At 45.6% G+C, this 9,572-nt stretch overlaps 1 pseudogene; it reads right to left on the bottom strand.

The window, feature by feature from the left end:
- Positions 1 to 7,355: 7,355 nt before the first annotated feature.
- LOC147081961 (interferon-induced protein with tetratricopeptide repeats 5-like) lies at positions 7,356 to 9,033 on the bottom strand (annotated as a pseudogene).
- Positions 9,034 to 9,572: the final 539 nt, after the last annotated feature.

The following is a 9,572-nucleotide window of genomic DNA, read 5'->3' as shown; positions in this document are numbered from 1 at the left end:
CTCTAGCAAGCCGTTCCTGGCAAATATGGTCCGTAGGACTGCAATAGTTTTCTCCGTGGTGCTGGACGACATTTTGATCACCTCAGGCCATTTCGAGTGCGCACCCACGGCTATGGATGACATATGAGGAGAGATTGTGTCGATTGGGCTTATACTCACTGGAGTTTAGAAGATTGAGAGGGGATCTCATCGAAACCTATAAAATTCTGTCAGGTCTGGACAGACTAGATGCAGGAAGGATGTTTCTGATGGCCGGGAGTCCAGAACCAGGGGTCATAGTCTAAGGATAAGGGGTAAGCCATTTAGGACTGAAATGAGGAGGAATTTCTTCACCCAGAGAGTGGTGAACCTATGGAATTCTCTGCCACAGAGGGCGGTGGAGGCTAGTTCATTAAATATATTCAAGAAAGAGTTGGATATATTTCTTGAGGCTAAAGGGATCAAGGGATATGGGAAAAGGCAGGGACAGGGTACTGAATTTGGATGATCAGCCATGATCACATTGAATGGCGGAGCAGGCTCGAAGGGCCAAATGGCCTACTCCTGCTCCTATCTTCTATGTTTCTATGTTTCTATATTAGAAACATTGAGTCCATGAATGGACCAGAAAAATCAATATGCACCCGTTGCCATGGAGATGAGGGCCACTCCCATGGGAGTAGAGGGGCATGTGGTGGTGCATTTTGGACCTTCTGGCATCCTGAGCAGCTCTTTGTCAGGTCCTCGATTTGCTGATCGATCCCCGGCCACCACACATAAGCCCTAGCAAGGCTTTTCATTTTCACCCCTCCCAGATGGCCTTCGTGAAGCTCATTGAGCACTCTCTCCCTTAACTTGGGTGGAATTACCACTCGGGATCCACACATCAAGGTCCCCTGCAGGACTTGGTCCATTGCCCTTTGCCAAATAGCCGGAGCTGATGCTACCCCGAACACCAGCCGGTTGTATTGGTAGAGACCTTTATGAGTGTTGATCGTGAGGTACTGTTTCGAGGCTTCTTCTACCTCCATTTGCAGGTATGCCTGGGCCAGATCAATCGTAGTGAAGCATTTCCCTCCAGATAGCGAGGCGAAAATATCTTCAATCCGCGGAAGTGGATATTGTACCGTGTGAAGGACTGGGTTCACTGTCACCTTAAAGTCCCCACAGATGCGAACTTTCTTTGGTTCTCCAGGTGTATTACTCAACGACCTCTTCATTGCAGGAACGATGGGTGTGGCCCACTCGCTCCAGTCCACTTTGGAGAGTACTCCTGAACGTTCCAAACCTTCCAGCTCTGCTTCGACGGCTGGGCGGATCGCATAAGGCACCGGTCTGGCCTTAAAGACTTTGGGCTTGCATTTTCCTCTATTTTGATCATCGCTGTTATGCCTTTTAGTGTTCCAAGTCCCTCCTGGAACACTTCTTGTGCGTCAGTTAGCATTTTTGACAGTCGTCCAGGTGTGGCGTCATCATCCTTTTTGGCATCTACAGTCAGTGCTTGTATGGAATGCCAATCTAGCTGTATCTTCCGGATCCATTCACGTCCTAGTAGTGGTGGTCCTCCATCTGGCAATACATATAGGTCCATTTTTGGTGTTTCCTTACCGTTATATACAACATTCACCCTTATTTTTCCTTTGGGGTAGACTTTTTGCCTCCTGTACGTCTTCAAGACAATCTCTGTATATCTCAAGGGTATATGTGAGAATAGCCGCTTGTAGTCCCTTCGGTTTATGACTGTTAGGGCTGATCCTGTGTCCAATTCCATTTTCACTTGGACCCCGGCTATCTTGAGCGTGACCCAGATAGTTTGGTGATCCTCCGTTTTGATCACCTTATGTAGTTTCAGACAACCCAGCTCCTTGCTTCCGGAGTCTGTATCACTTTTCTGTTTGTCTGAACTACTCTCCGTCACCTTATGTACCTTCTTGTACTTCTCCTGTGGAGATTTCTTGCTGCTGGTTTTCTTTCCCGACCTGCAGACTCTTGCTATGTGTCCTACTTTTCCACACTGCCTGCACACTTTGTCCTTAAACCAGCAATCATTATGGTCGTGTGTTGTTCTGCCGCAGCAATAGCACTTCACTGTTCCGTATGACATTTCATTTGTGCCATATTCTTGCGGTCTCCATTGTATCTCTGCAGTGCCCCGTGCGGCTGCTTCATGTGATACTGCCGTGCTGAAAGCCTTGTCCAGTGTAAGATCCTTTTCTGATAGAAGCCGTTTTTGGGTTCCTTCACTTTGAAGCCCACACACAAACTTGTCCCTTAAAGTATGTGCTAGTCCCGTTCCAAACTGGCAGTGTTTCGATAGCTTGCGCAGTTCCGTTAAATACTCAGCATTACTTTCATCTTTATGCTGGTTCCTTTTGTGAAACTTAAATCTTTCTGCTATCAGCAGCGGTGTGGGGTTTAAGTGGTTCTGTAGGATTGACACTATGTTTCCAAAATCCTTTTCCACTGGCTTCTCTGGGGTTACTAGGTTTCGCAGTAAGCCATATGTTTTTGCACCCATGGAATTCAACAATACCAGCGCTTTCCTCTCATCTGGCACTTCATTCGCCTTGCAGTACACTTCTATGCGTTCGACATATGTCGTCCAATCTTCGACTTAATTGTCGAACGCTGTGATACTGCCACTCTTCGGCATCCCTGGGTGTGGTTAGACTGGCTGAAAATGGAGTTTTCCCGCGCTCTCCCTTCTTTTCCGCTGCGGCTCAAAATGGCGTTTTCCCGCACTCTCCCTTCTTTTCCGCTGCGGCTCAAAATGGCGTTTTCCCGCACTCTCCCTTCTTCTCCGCTGCGGCTCAAAATGGCGTTTCCCACGCTCTCCCTTCTTCTCCGCTGCGGCTGCTCAGCCCTTGAACACCGGCTGCTGTCACGGGGCCGTGCATTCACGGGGCCGTTTTGCTAGGGTTACGGTAGTGGACCCAAACGCAGGAAACCTATCCAAGGACTCGAGACCGGGTAGAACTCGAAAGATGCTTCCTTGAGACTCGAGAACATAGAAACAGGGTAACACTCGAGAGGAGATTCACTTGAGACTCAAAAACACAGAGACATGGTAACACTCGAAAGGAGATTCAGTTGAGACTCGAAAACACAGAGAGACTTGAGAATGCCAGAGACACAGCAAAAGCTGTTACTTGCAGGCAGGAGAACCCAGGACTGAGCACAGAGGACAGGAAACAGGAACTGGAGCGAACCAGCTTTATTAACTAGCCTAATTTACTCTGATGAGAACAATTACTCGAGAAACAGGTGAGGAGAGGGGCCCAAAGGCACGGCAGCAGCGTACCGAAGCCTCAAAAACCGCCCTCAGGCGGCGAGCAGAGGGAAGTGCCGCTGAAGCCGTTACATTAACCCCCCCCCTTTAGGGACGGCACCTGATGTCCCATAAGCCTAAGATGATCACTATTTTATTTTTTATTTTTTATTTTTTTAAACTTTATTTTTTTTAGCAAGACTCGAGAAATAAACACAAGAAACACAGCAGGAGCTCGGGATCGCTCGAGAGTTCAACAGCACAAAACACAACAAAAGCCCAAATATTTGCCCAAGATAACTTGAGAGTTTATCTTGTGCAGGAGAGCTCGAAAGTTTAACTTGTCCAGGAGAACTCGAAAGTTTTATCTTGTCCCAGAGAACTTGAGAGTTTATCTTTTTTAGAAGAACTTGAAACCTTAATTTGCCCAGGAGAACTTGAAACCTTAATTTGCCCAGGAGAACCTGAAAACTTCTTTTCTTCTTTCTTTTCTTTACTCTTTATCTTGTCCAGGAGAGCTCGAAAATTTAACTTATTCAGGAGAACTTGAGAGTTTATACGATCCAGAAGAACTCGAGAGTTTAGCTTATCCAGGAGAGCTCGAAAATTTAACTTGTCCAGGAGAGCTCGAAAGTTTAATTTGCCCAGGAGAACTTGAAAACTTAATTTGCCCAGGAGAACTTGAAAACTTAATTTGCCCAGGAGAACTTGAAAACTTAATTTGCCCCGGAGAACTTGAAAACTTAATTTGCCCAGGAGAACTTGAAAACTCTTCTTTTCTTTTTACTCCTTATCTTGTCCAGGAGAACTCGAGAGTTTATATGATCCAGAAGAGCTCGAAAGTTTATTGGTACAAACCAGGAGAACTTGAGAGCTTAACTTGTCCAGGGGAACTTGAGAGTATCTTATCCAGGAGAGCTCGAAAGTTTATTATCCAGGGGAGCTCAAGTTTCTTATCCAGGGGAGCTCGAAAGTTTATTGATACCGAAACCGAAGAGTTCAAGAGTTTATTTTGTCCAGGAGAACTCGAGAACTTAACTTGCCCAGGAGAGTAGCAAAACACAGTGGGGGTCTTCTTCCTAGGGGACCCGAGAACCAAACACAGAAACACAGGGGGGAGTCCTCTTCCTAGGAGACCAAACATTTGCCCAAGAGTGCTCGAGAGTTTATCGGTACAAAATAGGACAACTTGAAAGTTTAACTTGCCCAGGAGAACTTGAAAACTTAATTTGCCCAGGAGAACTTGAAAGTTCACTTGAAAGTTTAACACCATGAAGGCCCAGGAGACTTGAAAGTTCACTTGAAAGTTTAACACCATGAAGGCCCAGGAGACTTGGAAGTTTAACACAATGAGGGTCCAGTAGACTTGAAAGTTCACTCGAAAATTTAACACAACGAAGGTCCAGGAGGCTTGAGAGTTCACTTGAGAATTAAACACTGTAGAGGCCCAGGAACCTAGAGAGTTCACTTGAGAATTTAACACAATGAAGGAGGCTCGAAAGTTTAACACAATGAAGGCCCAGGAGACTTGAGAGTTGACTCAAAAATTCAACACAACGAAGGCCTAGGAGACTTGAAAGTTCACTTGAGAATTTAACAACGACGGCCCAGGAGACTTGAAAGTTTACTCGAAATTTTAACACAATGAAGGCCCAGGAGACTTGAAAGTTTTACTTGAAAGTTTAACACAACAGGAGGCCCAGGAAACTTGAAAGTTCACTTGAGAATTTAACATAGGACACTTGAAAGTTCACTCGAAAATTAACACAGTGGGGGTCTTCTTTCTAGGAGACTCGAAAATTAAACACAAAGACACAGCGGGGAGTCTTCTTCCTAGGAGACCAAATAATTGCCCAAGAGAGCTCGCGAATTAACTTCAGAGTTTCAAACCTTGGCTGGTTGGTTTCTGCTGGGTCCATGTATGCCTCAGTCCTACTGTCACGGGGCCGTGCATTCACGGGGCCGTTTTGCTAGGGTTACGGTAGTGGACCCAAGCGCAGGAAACCTATCCAAGGACTCGAGACCGGGTAGAACTCGAAAGATGCTTCCTTGAGACTCGAGAACATAGAAACAGGGTAACACTCGAGAGGAGATTCACTTGAGACTCAAAAACACAGAGACATGGTAACACTCGAAAGGAGATTCAGTTGAGACTCGAAAACACAGAGAGACTCGAGAACGCCAGAGACACAGCAAGAGCTGTTACTTGCAGGCAGGCGAACCCAGGACTGAGCACAGAGGACAGGAAACAGGAACTGGACCGAACCAACTTTATTAACTAGCCTAATTTACTCTGATGAGAACAATTACTCGAGAAACAGGTGAGGAGAGGGGCCCAAAGGCACAGCAGCAGCGCACCAAAGCCTCAAAAACCGCCCTCAGGCGGCGAGCAGAGGGAAGTGCCGCTGAAGCCATTACAGGCTGCACTCTGCGCGTTTCCCTTTCTTCCCCACTGACGCTGCTCACCCCTTGAACAATGGCTGCGCTCTGTGCATTTTCCTTCGCGCCTCTCTGTCTTCTCCCGTCAACGCCGTTCGGTCCTGAACACCGGCTGCGCCCTGTGCGCTCTACCCTCTCTCTTCTCCCGTCGACGCCGCTCGGTCCTGAACACCGGCTGCGCCCTGTGATGCTCTACCCTCTCTCTTCTCCCGTCGATGCTGCTTGGCCTTTTCTGTGCCATCGGTCGGCTCTAGCCGCCGCTGTCCGGGAAGGGTCTGCGCCGTACCTGTTGCCAGCCCGTTTTGCTGGACCACCGTGACTGGAGAACCAAGCCCAGCTCTCAACAGCCTCCCCTGCGAAGGTCAAATCTCTGCTGGATGACTGGGCGGTTGCTCGTGGTCGACGCCCGTGCTTCTGGCCTCAACTTTCTTCCACTGTTCTCCAGGAGCGAATGTCTGGGAGGTAATGCAGAGTTGCAGGTAGGTTCGAACCTGCCTTGTCGCCAATGTTAGATCCGTGTATTTTGATGTTGTGTGTCCTTCAATAACTAGACACGAGACTGCAGGGAACAATCAACAGGTAGTTACTGGATGAGGGTTACTCTAAAACTAAACGTACAGATCCCCACTCAGGGTTTATATACAGGTGTGGTCACTGCCGGTACTACAGTATACAGGAGCTGTAAAAAGTAGTTCTCCCCTTAAAGGTACATACACTACACAACCAACATCACTAAAAATAGATTATCTGGTTATTATCACATTGTTGTTTGTGGGACTTTGCTAAATGGCAAAATGGCTGCTGCGTTTCCTTCCTTACAACAGTAACTGCACTTCAAAAATATGTCATTGGCTGTAAAATGTCCTGAGATCGTGAAAGGTGCTATATAAATGCAAGTCAATGGCTCATAGTTTGCGGTCAGCGGCCAAGCAAAGGCGTTCACCGCTGGCCCCGAAGTAAGCTTCGCACAAAAAGTGAATGACAGACCGCAACTTCAGGATTGCGATGTTAGGCTGCGCACCTGCTAAATCCTGAAGTTGCGGTCAGTGTCAAAGGCAAAATGACGGCGTGCGCTGCCAGTTCGCCGTCATCCATACTGCAAATTTCGGGCCATTACTTCTTGCTTTACCTGATCGGCTTAATCTGAATTGCCAACTATCTGCATGTTGTACAGTTTGAACAGTGTGCTGATTAAATATCGGTCTGTTGAGTAAATGTGCAAATTCAGTTTTGGCAGCAAGCCAGCATTTGGTGTCTCTGAGTTCCAGGGCTACGGGTAGTCAGTGCAGGTTAAAGCATTCCAGCGAGACTGTTGACACTTCGAGAGCCTTTAAACTAAAGCAAGTTACAGTCAGCAGTACCCAGTTTACTTTGCTTGTCTACAGCCTGGCTGTAACTCTCCTGTTCAGGAGCGAGCTTTGTGCATGTTAGGAAACAACACGGTCAGAGCTGTCTGCCAAATGTTACAGATTTAAATGTTAGTGAATGTGGAGAGCGGAATCTCAATTCGCTCGCATTGAATTTAAGGTTAGGTAGTTTTGGAAAATAATCAGGGGATTCAACAAAACCCGAGCGCTTTGCAAACCAGATTTGACACCACACTTCCCTCTCCACTTCATTGAAATCCATTTCCACCCTAATCGCAACCATGTCCCCCCTTATCTCTCCCCTACATTGCCCTATGTAGCCTGACAGCACTTTGAAATTCTTCATTATCACGATCACACTCCAGGGCTTTCTGAAATAATTCAATGTCTTCTGATTTTTTGCCATCAACCTGGTGTTTTAGCCCCAATATACCAAAGGCTACACTGTCTCTTGAATATTTATTCATTCGATCTTTAGCAATTTGTTTCAATGTTTTGCGGCATTTCTCATTCTTCCTGCTGTTAACTTTGAATTTTAAGCATTCCTTCAAATGATGAATGGCATTCAGCTGGGATCCTTTCTCATACAGCTGGTAGAATCCATAGTTCCAATGTATTAATTGTTTATTCAAAAGGTTGTAATCTTTATTTCTAAGCAGGTTGGCATAGATATCATGGCTTTGGAATATTCTCCAGATTTTGCCAGGATTTCTGCCAAATGAAGTATTGTAAAAATAAGTGAGGGTTTCTGATCAAACACAATTTGGAAATGGTACTTGCAAAGCTCAATCAATTTTCTGCTGTCTTCACGAGCAAAGTACTGACAAGGTTTTCTCTGCAGTGCAATCAGCTTAGTTTTGTAACATAAGCCGATCTGGTGGTGAAGGAGTGCAGAAGATGGTTTAACCTTCAGTGCCTTTTTCAATAGCTGTACTGTTATATCCGAGTAGTAAGGTCCAATAACTACGATAAGTGAGACTTCAGGAACTCAGAACTTTACTTTTAATTACACAGAATAAGGAGAGAACAGAGCTCTTACAGCTATAGGCATGCAATTGTAATTCTACTGCACGAGCAAAACATGGAGGATCCTATGAGTCATTCCCAGAATGCAATGTTACCTTAATACTAGTAAATATAATCCCTTAGCATTTGTCTCCCTCTGGTGGATAACTTAAGCATTACATCCGAGATTACTATATGTACGGAATATTCAACAAATCCTTGTTTTCTTAAAGCTTTGGCTGCATACTGGATTATATATGGATCATCAGGAGACTTCAGCAGCTCTTCTTCAAGTAATCTGTAACATAGAGCCAACATGATCTTGACGAAAGAGTCATTTGGGTTCAGTGCTAATGCGCGGTGTAACTGCTTCACTACCTTGCAGTGTTCAGGATGCTGTGGGTATCCAAAGGTTTCTTTAAGTCAAAACAGAGCAGTTGCATAAGCTGCATTCCATTCAATGTCATCAGGATCCCTCTCCAGAGCCTTCTCAATACATTCATTTGCCTCTTCATAATATCTCCTGCCAAATTTCAACAGTGCCCAACCCTTTTCCCCGTATACTTCAGGTATCAGTGCTGTATACCGAGAGCCATCAGTAAATTGTTGACAGATCCTCTCCAGCTTGTCGAGGTAGGATTCGGCCTCTGCCAGTTCTCCCATGTGATAATATACCCAGGCATAGTTTCCATAGGTGATGATGATCCATTTTTCAATTTCAAATTCGTGATTCTTCCTCAGAATCTCTTCAGAGTCCCATAAATTATTGAACAACTCCTCACAGTTGCCTTGCATACAGTTTACAAAAGCAAGTAGATTGTAAGGCATGGCTTGATATTTCACAATATCAGACTTTATTGTATAATTTAGTCATTCCTGCAAATCATCCCACTCAACATTTTCCACCTGCAGATTCCACGTGAAGTGATATTGTAGCTGAAGTCATTTCACTTTCAATATCACTGTAAGAAACATGTTTAAATATTTATTAGTTTTGTTACACATTCAGATAGGAATAGTGATGGGAAATGATTACACTCTGGCCAACCTAGGAACTCAGGAATAAGCAGCTCCAAAAAAGCTGACAACTCAAATAACAACCAGAAGCTCAAACACAGGAACAAATGAAAACAACAGACAGGAAAAGAGCAGCTGGACCATGGAGCCTGTCCCATACCGTCATGGTGCACTTTAACACCACAACCCCCATTGCCCCTCCCCACCAGCCAGCCTCGCAGCCTCCCTGAAAATAGGCACAAGTGGGTCACAGCAAAGATCGTCAAAGGCTCAGGCCGCTGATACCAGGGAACTTGCAGCCAGCAGGAATCCAGAGTCGGATCCTGGGATTTTTCTGATTACATGGCTGAGCTACTCACTGCTTTAAACAGATGAGCCATTGGAAAAACCAAACAAATTCAATTGAACGAGGACCTGTATCAGCCATGGCTCAGTGATAACTCTGTCACTTCTGACTCAGATGGTTGTGGGCTTAAATCCCACTCCAGAGACTTGAG

The sequence above is a fragment of the Somniosus microcephalus genome, unplaced genomic scaffold, assembly GCF_052327205.1.
Source record: "Somniosus microcephalus isolate GS21.2 unplaced genomic scaffold, FLI_Smic_1.0 scaffold267, whole genome shotgun sequence".
Lineage (NCBI taxonomy): Eukaryota > Metazoa > Chordata > Chondrichthyes > Squaliformes > Somniosidae > Somniosus > Somniosus microcephalus.
This window is presented reverse-complemented; position numbering and strand designations above follow the sequence as displayed.